Raw genomic sequence first — 21,233 nt, forward strand, 5'->3', positions numbered from 1 at the left:
TCCTTTGTGTGTTAAAATATGTACCTAGAAATTGTGTGTGTGTGTGTGTGTGTGCGCGCGCACACATGCGCGCATATGCCTATGCACAGGCATAGGCAACTTTTAAACTTTCTTTAGAAGAAATCAAAGAAATTATTGACAATGATTAATTACCTTGGAGGGCTAGAGGGGACTCAGTATTTTTCCAGTATTCTGTGTGTCAAGTATCCTCATCAACAGTGTTATTAGGATAGAGAGATTATGGCTCATTTATAGTTTTCTTCTTTGACTTGAGAAAAAGCCAACTACTACATACTTAAATTTACATTACAGAATAAACAAATACTCTAGTTCTGTATCCCAGAGTATAAAAATATCTGTCAGTTTGATTAATCTTTTGGATGAAACTCGAAATTGCTAGAGAGATCAGGCTTTAGTTTGAAGAAATTTAATGATTTGATTCTTTTTTGAGTTTGAGCTCCTTACATTCTTTTATGTCCTTCCTTTCTGATGAATGAAGCCCTTGTATGGCTGTCTTGTCCTTAGATGACAAAAACTTGAAGCAATGGTAAAAGAAGTATTTGTATATATGATCTGTTGAGCACATTTATTATGAAGTGGTTATATTTTGAAATCACTTTGGGAATGGTTATTTTGCTCATATCCAAACTATCATCTGGTTGTAGGTGATATCAGATGAAGAAATGAAATAAATGTATCTCTTTGTGGCAGAGTAAATAAAATGGCCAAAAATTCTTTTACACTCCTTCCATAGAGATAAGAGAATCTGTCTTTTTAAATCTTGGTGGACCCTAGATTACTTTGGTTGTTAGACTGTGACAGGAGTCACTCTTGACTGTAGCTTAATGAGCTGACCACTTCATTTCCTTCCTCTCAGAGTGCTCTTTTTGGGGGGAAATTGGCCACTGTAGAGAACTTCACCTACCCTGAGAATGCCAAGCTGTGAGGAAGCCCATGCTTACCATGTAGGGAGGTATGTAGGAGAGAGGAAGAGACATGCACAGCCAGACTTAGCTCATCTGGTCTTCTCATCCCCGGCATAAGATGTGTGGAAAAACAGCTTGGTCATTCCAGACTCTAGGAGACAAAAGTGAGGAAGCCAAATGGCAACCAAAACTAGGGTTTCAGACATATGGCCCCAGTCACTATCCCAGCCACCTCCAGCCATTTGACTGACCTTGCCTGAGGCTGATCATTTCTGGTGTACCATGCCCAAATACATGAGCCAGAAAATTGTGAGCAGAATAAAAGGGTGGTGGTTTGAGACTAGTAAGCTTTGGAGAAGTCTGTTACACAGCAATCAATGGAAGGAACATCCCAATATTTCACTGAACGTGAATTTTGGTTTAGTGAATCTTGTGTCTCTAATGACTTCCAGAGGAGTGTTCTTTTAGGTAGAAAAGGAAATATTTTTAAAGGTTATTTATTTAATGTTTGTTTGTTTAGAGGGAGAGGGGAGAATCCCAAGCAAGCTCCATGCTCCATGCAGAGCCCTATGTGGGACTTGAATCCACGACCATGAGACCATGACCTGAGCTAAAATCAGGAGTCAGATGCTTAACCTACTGAGCCACCAAAGTACCCCTGAAGGTTATTATATTTAAGGAACAACACATTATCTACATCTTTTCTAACAATAAAAATTCTAAAAATGAAAATACAGAGCATGATTAGGTGATTAGTTAAGTTCTCATATTATTTTCCCCAAGTTGATGGCAGTTTTAGAGCCTTAGTGAGTTGGCTAAGATTTCCACCTTCCTGCCCTCCCCCTGCTCATTCTGCCCCAACACAGACTTGACTTATCCCTGGGACTCTGGCCTCTTTTGGAGCAGTAGTCAGTGTTACTGCTATAGTACCTGTATAGTTTTTTTGTTCTGTTTTGTTGACATAGTTTTGCATACTAGGATATAGGAAAGTAAGGTTAAAATGCCTATAGGTGCTATGGCTCTTAGGAAACTTCAAGGAGGCTAATCATCAGGCTCTTTGACAAACATCTCTATCCATGTCTGTGGAACAGTAAGATCACTGTTTCAGGGGTCAAATAAGGATGACTTTATTGGTAATGAGTGTATTTATGAAATGGTTACAGTTCAAAAATCTTTCTCACGTATTTATTACTATCTGACATGTTTTTCCTTTGGAAAGGGAATGAGATTACTCCCTAAATAGTCAGGGCCACCCCTTTGTCATGTTAACATTGCATCTTGGGTATTATTAGAACGTATGGTATGCCTGACTTAAAGCAGGAACTAAGGGAGCTCAGGTCTCAGCATGGTTCACTGTGTATTTATCAGGGGTTGAGCTGAGGTTACTCTGTCCTGCAGAAAAGGGTGACAGGTCAGCTTGACAGAGCTTGTTTCTTAAAAATTTTTTTAAAATTTAACTTTAATAAAAAATTTTTAATGTTTTATTTATTTCTGAGAGAGAGAGACAGCTTGAACAGGGGAGGGTCAGAGAGAGAGGGAGACACAGAATCCAAAGCAGGCTCCAGGCTCTGAGCTGCCAGCACAGAGCCCAATATGGGGCTTGAACCCATGAACCGTGAGATCACGACCTGAGCTGAAGTCGGATGCTCAACCGACTTCAGGTGCCCCGACAGAGCTTGTTTCTCTATTGAGGAGTCAGTCACTTGGCTCAAATAGTTTGGTGGGTGAGACAGGCTTTGGGGGATGGGGGTATATTTTCTCATTCATAGATTCATGGGTTAACTATTCAAGCTCTGCATGTGGTGTTGGAGTCTCTTTTGGAATGCTCCTAGTCTTACCTTATAAAACTTTGGTGACACGGAACTCATTCTCTCCCAAATTGACTCCCCAAGAGTTGTATAACTTCACTGGTTCAGGAGGTTTCCCCCTTATATTCAGTTGACATATGCCTTCTTATATTCTTAACCTGTTAGCCCTGGTTTTAATTTCTGGGCCCAGTACGAGATGAATATGTCTTTCACGTGATGGTGTTTTTAGAATCTGATAATTGGTAAATTGCATGACTTTGCTTTAAATTTCCCACTCTGCTGGTCGCGTTGTGCTGTGGTTTATACTAAGAAACACATATTTAGTATTCATTCACAGTTCCTGGCTCCTAGTATTCATTCACAGTTCCTGGCTCCCAGTTCCTAGAACCCTTGGACTTTCCTGAGCCATAAGAGCGTGGGAACATCTTTTATTTGATCTCTTGTCCTCAGTTCCTGAATTGCTTCAGGTGAAATGGGCGTTTTGTTTTTCATGAAAAGCTTTCTCTACTACAACTGGATTTATGTAACCAAGATGCCTGTTGGAAAGTACCTAAGGATGGAGGCTGGTTGCCAGAAGAACCAACAGTGAATAGAGGACTGAAACTTTTAGTCCTATCCCTGATTTTGCTGGGAGATGAGGGAGGCTGGGGGTAGAATCAGTTGCTGGTAGCTGGCGATTTAATCAGTGGTGTCTATGTAATGAAGCCTTCATCATGAACCCAAAAGCTGGTTGAGGGTTTCCAAGCGCTTCCAGTCTGGGGAGCCAGAAAAGTTCCCACATTCCATGGTGCCGGATCCTAGACTTCATGAGGACAGAAACACCTTCATTTGGCACCTCACCTAGTATATCTCTTCATCTGGATACTTATTTATATCCTTTAATATCCTTTGTAATAAACCAGTAATCTCTGGGTGCCTGGCTGGCTCAGTCAGTTAAGCGTCCGAGTTCAGCTCAGGTCATGATCTTAACGGTTTGTGAGTTAGAGCCGCGCATCGGGCTCTGTGCTGACAGCTCAGAGCCTGGAGCCTGCTTCGGATTCTGTCTCCCCACTCTCTGCCCCTCCCCTGCTTATGCTCTTTCTCTGATTCTCAATAATAAATTAACATTAAAAAAAACCAAACCCAGCAATCTAGTGTTTAAGCAGGTTTACTGAGTTCTGTGAACTGCTCTAGCAAATTTTTGAATCCAAGGAGAGTGGGTCCTGTGAACCTCTGATTTATAGCCAGTCAGAAGCCTGTGTAACAGTCTTGTCTTATAGTTGGTATCTGAAGCAGTTGGGGGGTGGGGGTGAGAGGGTTGGGGGACAGTTCTGTGAGACTAAGCCCTCAATCTGCGGGATCTTATGCCATCTCTGGGTAGATACTGTCAGAATTAAATTGAGTTGCCCTAATGTGGTCCAGTAAGACATGTAGTCAGTCAGTAAGTAAGACATGCAGTTGGGATCAACATCTTCCTTGTTCTAGGTGTAGTCTGTGTTAATCCTCCTCGAGATGTCCTCAGCTTGCCAGTCATGACATATGGTGTCCTCGTCCCGACCTTCCTGTACCCCTTGACTTTACTCAACACTGTGGCTGAGGCGGTGAGTTCTTAAACTGTACTTGTGTGGCTACTTTTTATACAGGTTCAAGTATAGCCCAGATAGTTTTTTCTTTTGAAACCTGTATTGCTGGGCTCTTTGTTTCCAACCTGCAGAAAGATGCTTGTGCACACTTCTTGCTCTCGAAATTGTTCAGTATCTCTTCACTTTTGTGTCCTCTATGAAGACAACAAATACTGAGCTAGAGCTCTGAGGCATAACACTAGAAGTATTTCTCTAGATTTACAGTGGTGGATCTCAACCCCCAGAGGACATTTGGCAGTGTGTGGAAACATTTTTGATTGTTAGGACTGAGTGGGGTTGCTAAGGGTATCTACCGGGTAGAGGCCAGAGGTGCTGCTAACCATGCACAGAATGGTGTCTCCAACAAGAATCAGACCCAAAATGTCAAGGGTGCCGAGGTTGAGAATTCCTTGTCCAGATTAATGTAGTTGTCCTAAACAGTGCTTGGCGAATATGATATTTTTAACTTTGCTAATCAGACTTACTACATTAGCACATAAGACAGTGATTTTCAAAGTGTGAACTGGGGGTCCCCTGAGACCCTTTTAGGGGTCTCTGAAGTCATAGCTATTTTTATGATGATGCCTTTTCCACTGATTATTTTACAGAGTAGAGTAGAGTGGAGTTTTCCAGAGGTGATGTGACATCTAATATGGAAACAGATTGAATGTAATAGCAGATATGAGAATCTAGCTGCCTTCTTCTACATTAAAGACATTAAAGAGATTTTGGGGGCGCTTGGGTGGCTCAGTTGGTTAAGCATCCAACTCTTGATTTTGTCTCAGATCATGTCACGGTGCATGAGTTCATGGTTTGTCTCTTCTGCTAAGAGCATGGAGACTGTTTAGGATTCTCTCTCTCCCTCTCTGCTCCTCTCTCAAATAAACTTTAAGAAAGAGGTTTTCCAAATGGAAAACAATACAATTTGTCTCAATAAATTACTTTTGTAATAGAAAACAGTTATTTTTTCATAATACATGTTAATATGTAATTGGCATATTATTTTAATCAACTAACATGCATGTAAAAATTAAAAGAATCTTTTAAATGTTTATTTTTGAGAGAGAATGAGAATGAGTGGGGGAGGGGCAGAGAGAGATGGAGAAACAGAATCAGAAACAGGCTCCAGGCTCTGAGCTGTCAGCACAGAGTGCAACGCAGGGTTTGAACCCAGGAACTGTGACATGGTCACCTGAACTGAAGTTGGACGCTTAACCAACTGAGCCACCAAGGCACCCCCAAATTTTTAAAAAATTTTGTTCTTTATTTCTAACACTAAAAATGTCAATAGACATAAAACAAATGTCCTTTGGGATACAAATATTTTTATTAGTATTAAGAGATCCTGAGATGGTCAATTTTAAGAACTTCTGACTAGGCTACATTTCTTCATTGTAAATGCAACAATATTATATCTTGAGTGACAGTTTTATTTTTTTATTTTTATTTTTTTTTTTACAAATAGTTTATTGTCAAGTTGGTTTCCATATAACACCCAGTGCTCATCCCCACAAGTGCCCTCCTCCATGCCCATCTCCCCCCTCCCCCCTACACCCATCAGTCCTCAGTTTGTTCTCAGCATTCAAGAGTCTCTCATGGTTTGCCTCTCTCCCTCTCCCCCACCATTTCCCCCCTTCTTCTCCCCCATGGTCCTCAGTTAAGTTCCTCCTAATACTCCTATACGTGCAAACATATGGTATTTGTCCTTCTCTGCCTGACTTATTTTGCTCAGCATAACACCCTCAAGTTCCATCCATGTTGCTACACATGGCCAGATTTCATTCTTTCTGATTGCCATGTAGTATCCCATTGTATAGATAAACCACATCTTCTTGGTCCATTCGTCAGTTGATGGACACTTAGGCTCTTTCCATGTTTTAGCTATTGTTGAGAGTGCTGCTATGAACATTGGGATACATGTGCCCCTACGCATCAGCACTCCTGGATCCCTTGGGTAAATTCCTAGCTGTGCTATTGCTGGGTCATAGGGGAGTTCTATTGTTAATTTTTTGAGGAACTTCCACACTGTTTTCCAGAGGGGCTGCACCCGTTTACATTCCCACCAACAGTGTAGGAGGGTGCCCGTTTCTCCACATCCTCACCAGCATCTAGAGTTCTCTGATTTGCTTATTTTAGCCTTGAGTGACAGTGTTAAAGACGTTGTTAGAATCTAGATATACAGAGTATTTACGTTTCCCATCCTGAACAGAAATTAATTGGCAGGTTCCTAGTTAACCTGTGGTAGTTTCTGGTTCTCCTTTAATGTTTTTCTAAGTGATCGCCATTCCTTTGATAATAAATCTGAGCCCACTTTGGGATCTCTATTTGTCAGAAGGATCTCTGCTTCAGTTCCTTTGCTTCATTCATGGGTACCATGTTTTGTTGTTGTTGTTGTTGTTGTTGTTGTTGCAGAGTTAAGATTAAGTTTTTGAAAATACCTTTGGCCTTGTGAGAAAGCTTTCCTTTCAGGACCTCAAATGATGAAAGCATACATTACTTTATGCAGAATATTTTGAAGTCTTCTTTCATGAAACCTGACTCTGGTATTCAGATAAGGGACAGTGCTATTCCTTAGAATGTGTGAACTTTTTTTTTAATGTGTGAGATTGTATTTCATTCACAATGTCATAGATGTCTGTGATTTAGTGTTGGTCATATAGATATGTTTTTTAGGTACATTTCCCTTCGCTCATTCATTCTGTCATGAAGGTAGAGGCAGGTAAAGACCTGCCCAGATGAGGGATAGAGTGATTGAAGGGTGCGTTCTGTTATCCTTTTTCAAGATTGCTTTAGTTGTTTGGAGTCTTTTTTGGGTTCCATACAAATTTTAGGATTATTCTAGTTCTGTGAAAGATGCTGTTGATATTTTGATACAGGTGGCATTAAATGTGTAGATTGCTTTGGATAATACAGACATTTAAAAATTATTTGTTCAAGGGGCGCCTGGGTGGCTTAGTCGGTTAAGCGTCCGCCTTTCGCTTAGGTCATGATCTCGCGGTTCGTGGGTTCGAGCCCCACGTCGGGCTCTGTGCTGACTGCCAGCTCAGAGCCTGGAGCTCATTTCAGAGTCTGTGTCTCCCTCTCTCTCTGACCGTCCCCTGCTCATGCTGTCTCTCTCTCTCTCTCTCCCTCCCCTAGAAATAAATAAAAAATATAAAAAAAAAAAAAAAAAGAAAAAGAAAAATTATTTGTTCAAGGGTGCCTGGGTGGCTCAGTCGGTTAAGCATCCGGCCTCAGCTCGGACCATGATCTCGCAGTTCATGAGTTCCAGCCCTGCATCAGGCGCTATGTTGACAGTTCAGAGCCTGGAGCCTTCTTCAGATTCTGTGTCTCCTGTCTCTGCCCCTCCCCCACCCATGTTCTGTCTCTCTCAGTCTGTCAAAACTGAATAAATGTTAAATATAATAAAATTAGACAAACAAATACATAAATATTTGTTCTTCCAATCCATGAGTATGGATGTTTTTCTATTTGTGTTGTCTTCAGTTTCTTTCATCCTGTGTGTGTTGCTTGTACCCTACTGTTGTGGCTGATTTGCCTTTGTTCAATCCAGTCATGTGCAATGGCTCTCTTTGCTTGTTGTGAGCAAAGTTTGTACCTTTGCTGTTAGTGGGCCAGTCTGAGGCTGCCTTGGGCTTGAGTTGAGTCAGACCATGCACTTTCCAGAGATATAGCATCACCAAACTACAGGGCGCTTTCTCTGAGTTGTCCCCTGTGAAGCTTTTGTTGGTGGATGTATCCTACGGTTAGACATAATGTCTGCCTCTAGCCCCAGTATTCAGACCACAGAGTTGTGTAATCTTCCCCTCTCTCTGGGCAGGAGTCACTTTGGAGTGGTGTTGGCCACTGTCAGAGCTGATTGCATAGTACCAGGCTTGTGGCACCACTTTGGATAGGCTCTGGCCAAGGGTGTATTGGAGAGGGCCAGGCTACAGGAAAGTGTGGGGGCAAGGTGCACAATGGCAGCAAGGTCCACAGTGGTGCACAGTGGGAGAAGGCCTGCAGCAGCTTGGGAAAATTCCTGCGGAGGCCAGCTGGGTTGTGGGGGAGCATATCCAAAGAAGTACACTGGGGCAGAGGTGCTTTTAGCAGGCTAGGTGGAGAATGTTGGCCCTGTTCTGGTTCCCGGAAGTGTCTGTATACCTGGATTGGGAAGCAGGGAGAGTAAATGGTGCCACTAGCTCATTTGTTCTTGGAGATGTCTCCCAAAGATCTCTGCCCCTCCAGCACATGTTCTGAGATTAGTAAATAAATTTATTTCCTGTATACCCCTGGTGTTTTTCAAACTGCTGCGTCTGTACTCTATCTCAACAGGGCTGTTTTGTTGTGCGAAGGGTGGGAACTCAGTTTCCTCTTACCCTCCAGCTCTCAGAGCGAGCCCACCAATTTTTAAAGTTCCAGATACTAAGCCCAACTAGTTGTAAGAACTTGTGAAGCCAGCTGCCTTCAAAGCCAAATGTTACGGGGACTTCTCTTCCCAGTGAGTGTTCCTCTTGCCTGGGGTACCTGGTGTGGTGGGGTCTGGGCCTCTTTCCTCTCCATGCCCACCATGCCTCTTCCTCTTGTGGACAGTTCTATGGGTCCACTTGGCTTCTGACTGTGTCTCTGCCTTTCCTACCCTTTACAATGTGGCATCTTCTCTACATTTAGCTGTGGAGAGTCTGTTCTGCCAGTCTTTGGGTCATTTTCTGGTTTATTTGCTCTCTCATGTGGGTGTTTTTGAGTTGTATCTGTGACATAGGGTGAACTTAGGATCCTACTACTCCACCGTCTTCCCTGGAAGTCTAGACCAGTTGTTTTATAAAACGATCTTTAATTTGAATCTTTCTTCATAGTTATATTTAGGTTATATATTTTTGGGAGGTAAATGGTGTTGATTATTCTAAGCAAACCAGCTGGAACATTTGAATGGCTAGGGGCTGGGATCATCTGGAGGCTTCCGTACTTACATCTGGTGCTTGGGCTAGGGTGACTCAGAGGCAAGGCACCTTGGGGACTATTGAGCAGAATCTCCTACACAAACTTCTGCACATAGCTTGGACTTCCTCACATAGCATGGCAGCCCTAGGGAGTGTTCTATCCATGAAGACAGACAGGTAGAGCCTTTTGTAATCTAGCATCCACAATCCTGTAGCATCACTAATGCATATGCTGTTGGTTGGCAAGGTCAGGAGCCTGCCCAGATTCAAGGGGAAGAGACATAGATGGAAGAGTGTCCATGAATTTGTGGTTGTATGTTAAAACTGCTAGAGGTAATGACTGCTAGAGGTGATGACTATTTTTAATTGTAAAAATGGCTCCCCCCCCAACCTTGTAATTAATGGTGAACCATTAATGGTGACAGCCTGAAAATATTTAAGAATCCTGTTCCACTGTAGACTTTATCCTTTAGTGATAGCATTCATTGATGACTACTGTACATTTATGATTTGGGATTTAAATTACATAAAATCTTAAACATAATACTCTGATCTCCGAGTAAATAAACATACAATGATAGCAGACAGTGTTGGATCCTTGAATAATCTTGTGACAAAGATAAGCATGCGTTACCCAATTTGACAAGTACTAAACATTTTATGCAGATATAAGTAACAAGCATTTGATTATTAGATTTCAACAGGAATATAGATAAAGAGGTTCTGTTCTCTGTGTGTGGTTCTGTTGCTATTTTATCCAGACTCTTTCCTTCCAATTAAAGAAATGCACTTATGACATCAACCCACAGTTCCTCACGATTGGAAACATTTGTGTCAAAACTGGTCTTAGGAGAAGTGAGATCAGTTGAGGGAGTTCCTTCTCCTTTGCACTTCAAACATAACTATTATCACTGAGAGTTAGCAAGTTCTGAAGGGATGTGTGTTCCAGAAATATAGGCATTAACCTTTTGAGCCTCACCTTTGAAGGTGCAGGAACTAGGTAAAGATTATGCTTTTATCGTGTTTAAGTCTTATTAAAATGAATTGTGCAGTGTATACTGAAGAAGATGTGTCAGGAGCCAGCATGTGTGATTTGAATTGGAAGGTGAAGTCTACGACCATACCACCCTGACTGAACACTCCCGATCTCGTCTGAATTGCAGGTCAAGGTCTAAACATCGGGCTACATGGAATATTCTTAAAATTATACATGAATAATTTCTAAATTTCTAATTAGAAATGTTTACTTAGGAGGTGAAATCTAGCTTGTATCACAATGTGTTTAGAAATCGAATCTTGCCCAAAGCTTATTCCTAACATATCTGTGGCAGAAGTCACCACCTCTCATGTGTAACTATGGACTGGATACTGGCAAATTGTAGGAGACTGAGGTCCATCTATTTTCATAGTCGTGTATTAACTTCTTTACAATGAGACAAATGTGGGGTGTCTGGGTGGTTCAGTTGGGTGAGCCTGAGCATGCGACTCTTTTGATTTTGGCTCAGGTCAACATCCCAGGGTCGTGGGATTGGCCTTGCATCCAGCTCCATGCTTACCATGGAGTCCGCCTGGGATTCCCTCTCTCTCTCCCCCCTGCCCCGCCCCTCTCCCTCATTTGCACGCACTTTCTCTTTCCAAAATGGAAAAATAAAATGAGACAAATGTTACATGGAAAAAACCCTCTGAATAGTCATTAAAATTTTAAGAGAAATGTTTGTGTGTGGGATGATGGGTGGTTTTTATCTTCTTTAAAGAATTTTTTTTTCCCTTGAGTTTACCAGAATTTCTACAAGGACTGTAATGTGTTAGTTATCACTTTTGTAACATGAATAAATTGTACCATTGACCTTTGAACAATGTGAGCTTGAACTGTGCAGTTCCACTTACACGTGGATTTTTAAAACAAAAGAATTTTTTAAAAATATTCATTTTTGAAAGCGAGAGAGTGCGAGCAGGGGAGGAGCAGAGAGAGAGGGAGACACAGGATTGGAAGCAGTCTCCAGGCTCTGAGCTGTCAGTACAGAGCTTGATGGGGGGCTTGAACTCACAAATGATGAGATCATGACCTGAGCTGAAGTCAGACACTTAACTGACTGAGCCACCCAGGTGCCCCTGGTTTTTTTCTTTTAGATAAATACAGTATGATATTTTCCTTATGATTTTCTTAATAACATTTACTTTAGCTCACTTTATTGTAAGAATACAATTCATAATACATATGACACAAAATATTTATTGATCAACTGTTTATGTTATCAGTAAGACTTCTAGTCAGTAATAGGCTAATTGACTATTATAGTCAATAATAGTTAAGGTTTTGGAAAGTCAAAAGTTATATGTGGATTTTTGATTGCATGGGGGAGGGGAAATCAGTACCCTGACCCCTACATTATTCAAGGGTCAACTCTAATTTGAAACAAAAAAATTCACCAATAAACAGTGAAAACCAGGGCACCTGGGTGGCTCTGTGGTTAAGTCTCCAACTCTTGATTTCGATTCACGTCATGATCTCATGGTTCGTGGGATTGAGACCCATGTCAGACTTTGCTCTGACAGTGTAGGACCTGCTTGGGATACTCTCTGCCCTCTCCAGCTCATGTGTGCACACACACTCTCTCTCAAAATAAATAAACTTAGAAAACCAAACTATTCCTATAAATTTTAAAGCTGTTGATTTAGTGTGAAGGCTGGTAAATATCCCCTGCCCCCTATCGTGTAGCTTCTCATAAAGGACCACCATTGACCACCTTTCAAACATGGTTTTGCTCAGGCTTTTTTTTTTACTTTGGCTTTTTGAGAGAGAGAGGGCATGCAAGCAGGGGGAGGGTCAGAGAGACAGGGAGAGAGACTCCCAAGCAGGCTCTGCACTGTCAGTGCAGACCCGGACATGGAGCTCAATTTCATGAACTGTGAAATTATTACCTGAGCTGGAATCAAGAGTTGGATGTTTGACATTTCACCGACTGAGCCACCCAGGTGCCCCTAGGCATTTCATTTTTATGAGAATTAAAATGGAGGGGAAAAAAAGTGTGTTGCACTATTTTTTAAATATATATGTAGGCCATGCCTAGGGCCATACATACTTGAGGTTTTAGATGATTCTGATAAATACAATCCTATACATGACTTCAGGAGAGATTTTCTTCAAAATGATTAAAATTCACACATTTCCTTTTAGAGAATAAATAGGTCCATGGTTTATTCTTTCTTTCTAGGGAAATGGTCATTCTGGCCTACTCAAATGAGTAGGGGTCATTAGCTTGTATTCCAAAAGAAAAATGTCATTCACCTTGAAATTGTCATAAAATGATGAGCCAGTCAGTTCGAGTATGTTTATTTATATTTAGTATAAAGTTTTTTTTTTTTAATTTTTATTTTATTTCTAGGAGAGAGAGAGAGAGAGAGAGACAGACAGCATGAGCAGGGGAGGGTCAGAGAGAGAGAGCGGGAGACACAGACTCTGAAACAGGCTCCAGGCTCCGAGCTGGCAGTCAGCACAGAGCCCGACGCGGGGCTCGAACCCAAGAACCGCGAGATCATGACCTAAGCGAAAGTCGGACGCTCAACCGACTAAGCCACCCAGGCGCCCCTAGTATAAAGTTTTATAGGTAACATTCAGGGAGGGTGCTGCTTTTTGTCGTGGCTAAAGCTAGTCCTGTATTGGGGAGGCCTCTCCTTGTGGATCCCCAGGCCTATGGGGACTGCAAATGGTAGGCTTCCTGTGATCTGATCCTCTGTACTGCTGTTAGGACCAAGTGATTTTTTAAAAAAAATTTTGTTTTAATGTTTACTTATTTTTGAGAGGGAGAGAGACAGAGTGTGAATGGGGAAGGGGCAGAGAGAGCTGGAGACACAAAATCTGAAGCAGGCTCTAGGCTCTGAGCTGTCAGCACAGAGCCCGATGAGGGGCTTGAACCCATGAACTGTGAGATCATGACCTGAGCTGAAGTCGGACACTTAGGCAGCTGAGCCACCCAGTCACCCCAGGACCAAGTGATTTCTAAGGGAGTAAAGAGTTTTGGAAAGATGAAAGGGTGAAAAAGAACAAAAAAAATTGGAAGAAGTTCTACATCAAATTTGAGGCGTTAATTTTATTCTGGGCTTTTATTACTGAAATGTAGACTTTTTGTTTGTATGTGAGCAAAAGACATATTGAAAAGAAAATTCTAGGTAGGCATTGGATTTTTATTTAGTTATGAATATTTGTAGACATTTGGGTTTTGAAAGTCAGAGTTACAGCTGTGTTTGGGAAAGTGTATTCTTCTGACTTTGGAAGGTTGTATGCTTGCGTTTCCCAAGTGTTTGCAGGTGCAAACTGATACAACTGCACCTGGAGTGTTTTTAAGGGTTTGCAAACTAGAAAACAGCATTTTATAACTGGGAATATATGTTCACACTGTGACTGTAAGAGCAGTGTAGCTTTGGCTTAATCAGAAGTTTATTTTATGCATGGATCAGGGAGGAAGCTGTTTAGTGAGCCTATGAACCTTTTCTTAATGCCATTTGCTTCCCGATATATCAGTTATTAATTGTAATTGTTACCTCTGTCAGTTTTTATTGAACACTGGAAAAACCAGGGCACTGATGTTGCATGCACAGTTAATGCCACTGAAAGTACCCATGATTTAGGGTAGGTAGTTCTGGGGTATGTTTCATTATATAACGTTTGGTAGATAAAAGTTGTCATTTACCAAAATCTTGAAGTAAAAAAAAAAAAATGAAACAAAACTAAAGTCTATCATGTATTACTCTAGTGCATGGAAGGCTGCAGAAATCAATGTGGTGTACCCCTCAGGAGCTGGGAAAGTGTCTTAAAATATCTCTAGAAATTAAAGCTAAAAACTTGGAAAGAAAGAAAAACAGAAACTCTAACAGTCTTATAAATTCCAAAATGTAGACTTTTGTTTTGCTTTATTTTGAGCGGTTGTGTGAGGGGGAGTGGGTTATAAAGCAACATTGAAGTTGTTTTTCCAAAAGCTCATAATAAGTCAGGGCCATAGTGAAACCCCGAGCCTGTCCCCTGCCCCCCTTTTCCCGTCCCATTCTTCCTGGCTGTTCTTCCCACTGTCTTCTGTGACATAATAGAAGGGGCCTCGTGCCGATGGATAGCAGGAGGACTCTGAACAAAACCCTGTAGTCCAATTTCAGCCTCACAGATCTAAGTGTTGAGACTTGAGACTTGCATCCCACAATGCATATGAAAGCACTTTGAGGAGTTACAACTATTAAGCAAAATCTCCCTTGTTGAGGAGACACATGCATAAAGAATAGTTATTTGGAAAGAAAGGTTCAGAGCCTGCCAGATGGGAAATAGCAGTTGGCATTGAGGCTTTGGTCTGGGAATAAAGCTTGAGTTACCAGTAACTAGTGGTATAAATATGAGCAAATCTTTAACCACAGGGGCCTTGGTTTGTTCAACTGTGAGATAAAGGGCTTGGCCTAAGTGATAAGTAGGATACTTTTCAGCTCTGAGAGTCTGAGTTTTAATGAACCAGAACAAACATGAAGCCTTAGAATATTTCCAGCGTCAAGACTGAACCCAACTGGTATTTCACTGTCAGTCCCTATTATCGATTCTAGTTAAATTTTCTGTAAAAGACCCATATTTAGCCATGGGTAGAGCTGATTCAAGGACAGACAGCTGGAAAGTTTTCAGAGTTCTCCTTGTTCTGTTCACACAGTAGCTGAATTCTAAAGTTATGCTGTAGATGGAAGATTCATGCTACCTTGGTGCCGACTTAGAGTCATATAACCTTTACAGTGATGAGTGTTTGTCTAAATACACTATAGACTCTGAAGCTGAAAAGAATATTTGGCTATTTTGTAGCTAAATATTGTGGAAAGAAGATTGGAAATTTATTTTTGTCCCTCTGTGTATGTTAAATGTTCACTAAGGGGTGTAGGCATTGATTTCCAATCATCTTTTGGCTAAATCTCTCTTATTTATGAATAGGATAGTTATGTGAGCTCTGCCATCATCAAGGCAGAGTATGAATGGGGCTTAATGTGACTGGGTAACATTGGAAACAGGGCAACATGGTGACAACACATCCACATGGGAATCAGGAAATCTGGGTTCAAATCTTTGTAGGTCAAGTACTTGGTCATAGGAATATGTCAGGTATATTTTAACTACCCAATAGTTGCAACTATTAGTATTCCAGATGATAGGAATATGCACACATATTAGTAATCTCCCTATCACAGTAAATACCAGTGGATTCTCCTGTAGAAAGATGTAAAAAAATGATCTCATCCCCCTTAATTTCCTTTAACCATATAATTTGTTAACTTAGTTGAATCAAATGCTGAAGATTTTAGTTGGGTATTAAAGCAAAATTTTCAGAGACCATTTTTATTTCCTGTTATCTACAAAGCATTTTTAGCAGCAGTGGCCCAATCATTTCCATATGTGGCCCCTGGTAGCAGAGCATGAAAGACTCAGGGAGATATTTATATGTATGGCTGCGTCCCATGGGCATGAATGTGAGTTTGTTGAGTCTGCAGAATCTGTGACTTAACGGTGGTGCCAGACTTGTGTTTGTGCTAACACTCAGGAGATCTGAGTAAGCGCTTACCTACCTGACATATCTATGTGTGGAGTTTTGTTTTTTGTCATTGGCTTGTCTGGCTTGAGTTTTTCTTTGTTGTAAAATACGTAGGTTCAGTGAAGAAACTTTATACCTTGAAAAAAATATTTTGAGTAGACTTGATCTTTTAGTATTGTGGAAGATGAGTTCATTTGCCCTACAACAAAGGTAATATGATGCTAAGGAAGTTAGGGGAGTCCAGAGATTTTGGAAAGAGACCTGAGCAGCAAAAGAATTTGCATCCATGAAGTGGTTCTAGAATTGGGAAGTCAGTATTATAATTAAAGATGTCACACATCTTGGCCATAATAGAACAAGATAAGCAAACTTGTAACTTCTAGAATCGGATGGCCGGAAAACAGGTCAAAATTGTGAAGTAAACAGCTTATTGTTTCCTCCTCTCCTAAACTTAAAAAAATATATATTTGAAAAAAGTTATTTGTGGTGTTTCAGAGAGAACCATAAGAACATACCTTTGTATGGGGGCCTGGGTGGCTCAGTCGGTTAAGTGTCCAACTTCAGCTCAGGTCATAATCTCACGGTACGTGGGTTTGAGCCCTGCGTCAGGCTCTGTGCTGATGGCTTGCACAGAGCCTGGAGACTGTTTCAGATTCTGTACCTCCTTCTCTCTCTGACCCTCCCCTGTTCATGCTGTCTCTCTCTCTCTCTCTCTTTCTCTCAGAAGTAAATAAAACATTAGAAAAAAAAAAGCTTTGTAGCTTAAAGAAACAAAGGAGTTGGGAACTTGAGGCTGGTATGTTGGCAAACAAGGTAAATGTATATGCAAGGTGATATGTTCTTGAAACATCTAGGAGGCCATGGCACAATGACTTCTACAGATAATCTGAGATTCTATAGATAATCTCCAGTTTTACTCTTTTTAAACAGTTATAGAACATTATAGTTGGTAATTTTTTTCCTCTAAGCATTAAAGTTTTTTAAAATAGTTTATTGTCAAGTTGGTTTCCATATAACACCCAGTGCTCATCCCCACAAGTGCCGTCCTCCATGCCCATCTCCCCCCTCCCCTCCTCACAACCTCCATAAGCCCTTAGTTTGTTCTCGGCATTCAAGAATCTCTCATGGTTTGCCTCCCTCCCTCTACCCCACTATATTTCCCCTTTTTCTCCACCATGGTCCTCCATTAAGTTCCTCCTAATCCACCTATATGTGCAAACATATGGTTTCTGTCCTTCTCTGCCTGACTTAATTTCACTCAGCATAACACCCTCAAGTTCCATCCATGTTGCTACACATGGCCAGATTTCATTTTTTCTCATTGCCATGTAGTATTCCATCGTATAGATAAACCACATCTTCTTGATCCATTCGTCCGTTGATGGACACTTAGGCTGTTTCCATGTTTTAGCTATTGTGGAGAGTGCTGCTATGAACATTGGGGTCCATGTGCCCCTATGCATCAGCAGTCTTGGATCCCTTGGGTAGATTCCTAGCAGTGCTATTGCTGGGTCATAGGGGAGTTCTATTGTTAGTTTCCTTAGGAACCTCCACACTGTTTTCCAAAGGGGCTGTACCAGTTTACATTCCCACCAACAGTGTAGGAGGGTGCCTGTTTCTCCACATCCTCGCCAGCATCTAGAGTTCTCTGATTTGCTCATTTTAGCCACTCTGACTGGCATGAGATGGTATTTCAGTGTGGTGTTGATTTGTATTTCCCTGTTGGGGAGGGATGCTGAGCATCATTTCATGTGTGTGTTGGCCATCTGCATGTCCTCTTTGGAGAAGTGTCTGTTCATATCTTCTACCTGTTTCTTCACTGGATTATTTGTTTTTCGGGTGTGGAGTTTGGTTAGTTCCTTATAGATTTTGGATACTAGCCCTTTATCTGACATGTCATTTGCAACTATCTTTTCCCATTCCGTCGGTTGCCTATTAATTTTAATGATTGTTTCCTTTGCTGTGCAGAAGCTTTTTATCTTGAGGTCTCCGTAGTTCATTTAAAATTTTTTTGTTTTTTAAACTGGCAACAGGGGCTCTGGAATCAGAGCTAAGGGTGAAGATACCAACTCTGCCATTTTCAAACTGGACACTTGGATTGTTTAATGTTTGAGCCTTTATCATTTTAAAATGTGGGGGACAATGCTTCCCTCAAGAGTTGTGAGAATATTAAAGGTAAAGGAAGCCTACTACCTACCTAGTATGTGCTTTTAAATGTTAAATATATTCACTGAAAGAGTAATTAATTTAAATCTCAGATTTCAGTGCTGAAGTACAGAAATGAATACACAGAATAATTATATGATTCCAGCTGACTTGGGAATTTGATAAGGGGCTCTATTTGTTTTTTCCCTTTGTCCCATAGCTTAATGAACTTTTCCCATAAAACTTATTATTTATTTATTTATTTATTTATTTATTTCTGAGAGAGAGAGAGAGAGACAGACAGACAGACAGATAGACAGCGTGATTAGGAGGGTCAGAGAGAGAGAGAGTTACAGAATCTGAAGCAGCTCCAGGCTCTGAGCTAGCTTTCAGCACAGAGCCGGATGCGGGGCTCTAACCCATGAACCATGAGATCATAACCTGAGGCAAAGTCGGATGCTTAACTCACTGAGCCAGCCAGGAGGCCCCCCACCCGCCCCCCGCCGCCTTAAAACATTTTAGAATCTTGTGTTTAGAATAAACAGTGAATTTGATGAATAGTCAAGATTTTAAGAAATTAGTGCCCTCTGAAAACAGTGGTTGAGGAGAGTAATGAAGGTCTAAATCCATTTTTATTATCATATGCGATCGTATTACAAATACCAGTACCATCCATTTATTTCTGGTTATGTGTCAAGTGCTGTAGTAAACACTTTATATACATGTTCTTGTTTAATCTTTGTAATAACATGGGACCTAGGTGTTATGGCCCTCAATACACAAATAAGGAAATGAGGTGTCGTGTTTTAAGGAGTAGTCTAAACTTTCATAGCTAAGAAGAGTGAAAACCCAGGATAGTGCCTTCTCAAGTGAGCAAATGTGCTTTGGTACCAGCTAACTCAGATGATAGGGTAATTCTTTGAAATGTTAATACAACGTGGAGTTTGTTGAGGAAATGGTTGGTATTTAGCGTCTTTGACATATTTTACTCTAGTTACAACTTGAAAGGGTCCAAGGAATTGTTTTTGTGTGTTCAGAGCCATGTTTTCTGAAATAATATTTCTGATGTTTTGATTTTGACTTTGGTCCATCCAACACAAGTATAGAATGTTGTAGAATGATTGTCTAAATAGGTATTTTTCAGCCTTGGTTACAGAGAAGAATCACCTGGAAGCTTTAAAATGCAAATCCAAGAAAAGCAAACAAACCTGAAGCCCAGCCCCCATTCCCAGATAGAATTTCCCCGCAATTTCATTCAGATGTAATTGACATAAAATATTTGTATTAATTTGAGGTGTACAGTATAATGATTTGATACATGTATGTATTGTGAAATGATTACCACACGGTCAGTTTGGTTAATGCCCATCGCCTCACATACTTAATAATTTTTGTTTCTTGTAATGAGAACTTTTAACGTTACTCTCTCAGCAACTTTCAAATATGCCATACAGTATTATTAACTATAGTCACCATTACATTACATCCCCAGAACTTTATCTTATAACTGGAAGGTGTTTGTACCTTTTGACTGCCTTCATCCATTTCCCCCCTACTCCCATCCCGAAACCATCAATTTGTTCTAACCTATTAGTTAGGTTTTTAAAAAAATTCTTCATATAAGTGAGATCATGAAGTATTTGTGTTCCTCTTTCTGATTTCACTTAGCATAGTGCCGTCCGTGCCCATCATGTTATCACATGTGGCAAGATTTCCTTGTCTTTTTACAGCTAAATAATAATCTCTCAGATATTCTGATATAAACTAAACTGTGTTGTAAGTTAGTTCTTTCCCCTAAGAGCATTGGAGTCACACTCTTAGGTCCTGCCTTGCTTGGTGGCTTGCAGCCACCATGACTCTGAAAGCTTGAGCCGCCCACATAACTCCCCCACTCTCCTACCCATCCTGTTACCCTAAGGTGTGTGTAGAGGCAACAACAATCATCATGGGGGATCTTGGAGGAAGGTCTGTTCAGAAGATTATCAGCTATCCAGAATCAGTTCTGGGATGTAACTTTCCCACTTCTTATTTAGGCTTTGGGCGTATTGGCTCTGTGCATTGTTTGGTTTCCTATTCCAGGACCTATTCCAGAGCCACTTCCCATATTTGTAAAGATCAAATATAGTTAAGAAGCAGTTCCAAAAGTTGGCCACACACACATTCTATTTTCTTTCAATGAAAGTAAGTTTTCCTGTCTTCTCTCCTTCACATTGTCATGTGCTTCTCAACCTAACTTCTCTCCTGTTCCCACCACTCCACAACCTTCCTTAATTTGAATAGTGACAGATGGTAATAAATCCAGCTGTGGACAGTAGTTTAGACAGCAGAGGATTTTTTAAGGCAGATAAGTAGTTTGCTATTTGCCGGAGTGCCCTGTTTGAACACAGAGTCTGTGGAAATATGGTGTTAGCAGGTTACCAGTTGGAGCACTAAATTAAATTTTCCTAGCAAATATTTGTCCACAGTAATTTAAATCATTTTGTATCCCATTTACACATGAGGGGGCAGTGTGGTACTATATAAAGCAAGTGCTCTATTGAAATTGTCTATTTTTATTGGTATATAATAGTTTCTAGGTGAGAACTTTGAGACTTTGCGATTGTAACTCTGACATAGTTGTTAGTTGTTAAATGTGTTATGCATATGGGATCCCCTCACTCGTATGCACAGTTCACATGCCCTTTTTATTTCAGTATGTAAATAATCATTTCCTTGCAGCAGTGGGGCTTTCCCACAGTGCCTTTTTTATTGTGTTTTATACTTCTGTTTTGTTTAATGCTTGCTAGCTTTCTTCCTGTTTCCTGCTTTCACGTGGGGAGCATCAGCCTCTTGGAGATGCAGTGTCTATTAGGTTGGTGTGTCTAAATGCTTTATTTTATGACTTCATTGAGGGCTGAAGTGTATCCAGTGTTGTTGGGGACCGGAAGCCTCTGAACTCTGGTCTTGGCAGCTGTGGAACGTCTATTATAAATCACCTCTGCATGATGTGCTTCCCTTTATGGTCCAGATTGCTTTTCTCAAAAGAAAAAAATTGCTAAGCAAAGAAGCCGCACATTTTAATTAATGTTATTATTGCTGATATATGAATGACACTGTAGATTATCAATGTGCTAATATTCTATGTTTCATAAATGGAAGGGAAATTACTAAGGGAAGTTGGAGGGTAGTAATTGATAAAATCTATAAAGCATTTTATGAAAAATGTACATGGGAATCTGAAAGGTAATTTCATAAGCATAGGCTATTTTTAAATGTGTAAAAAATATTTGCAGTCATATGTTTCTGT

At 40.7% G+C, this 21,233-nt stretch overlaps 1 protein-coding gene across 1 annotated transcript in view; it reads left to right on the top strand.

Moving 5' to 3' along the window:
* ARHGAP10 (Rho GTPase activating protein 10) overlaps positions 1-21,233 on the top strand; it is a 321,883-nt gene that overhangs the window by 243,838 nt on the left and 56,812 nt on the right. The gene's annotated exons all lie outside the window — the stretch shown is intronic.

The sequence above is a fragment of the Hyaena hyaena genome, unplaced genomic scaffold (genome assembly GCF_003009895.1).
Source record: "Hyaena hyaena isolate Hyena2069 unplaced genomic scaffold, ASM300989v1 scaffold_464, whole genome shotgun sequence".
Lineage (NCBI taxonomy): Eukaryota > Metazoa > Chordata > Mammalia > Carnivora > Hyaenidae > Hyaena > Hyaena hyaena.